Raw genomic sequence first — 997 nt, forward strand, 5'->3', positions numbered from 1 at the left:
AGTTAAATTAGCTTGTTAGAACGCGTTTAAACGATTGGAAGCTATCTATTGACCCACTTGTCATTCATTACGTTCAAATACACGGGGTACTGTGATATGTATATGTGTTGTTAGTTACTGCTAACTGTTGTCAACTTAATATTTGTGTTTACTTGTTGTATTCCTTACCGTCGCCCAAAGTTAACAACCGCTCTCGCCTCATGTCGATCTCAAGTGTCAAATTATGTAGCGCTAGCTAGCTAAGCAGTTATCGCGCTTCCGTTTATAATATTGACCACTAGATGTCTCTGTGACACCACAAATAGCACCTCGTTAGTTACTGTCTTTGATACGTGTATTTGGCCTATGCCAAGTTTTCCATAATATAAGAAAACGTTTATATATTTTTTAGCATTGTAGCCCATCAGCAATCATTCATATTTATCGTTGAATTTGCTACATTTTTGTTCACATGATCATGACACGGTAAAGTTAAACAATAACAGGTAATTCATCTGTAAATGTAATCAGAGACGAAGAGGGGAACTCTGATGTATATCAAATCAAATTGTATTTGTCACATGCTTCGTAAACAACAGGTGTAGACTAACAGTGAAATGCTTACTTACGGGACCTTCCCAACAATGCAGAGAAAAAAGAGAGAAATATATACACGGGGTACCAGTAACGAAGTCTATGTGCATAACTGAGCTAAATATGTACATGGTAAATAATAAACAGTATAGCAGCAGCGTATGTGATGAGTCAAAAGAGTTTGTGCAAAAAGTGCCAATGCATGGATTGTATCATCTTATGTGTGCATGCATGATGTTTACAATGATGCACTTAATCAGATGTCATTCTGTAACTTCTACAATATTTGGTCAGAATAAGACTAACATAAGATGTTCTAAAGTCATAGTTTAGTCTACACGTACAGAAATCATACAGATACATTCAGTACGATTTGTACTTTGCAAAATATGCTGTCAGCGAATCTTTCTTTGGCATACGGGTC

This window comes from Oncorhynchus mykiss, chromosome 28, assembly GCF_013265735.2.
Source record: "Oncorhynchus mykiss isolate Arlee chromosome 28, USDA_OmykA_1.1, whole genome shotgun sequence".
NCBI lineage: Eukaryota > Metazoa > Chordata > Actinopteri > Salmoniformes > Salmonidae > Oncorhynchus > Oncorhynchus mykiss.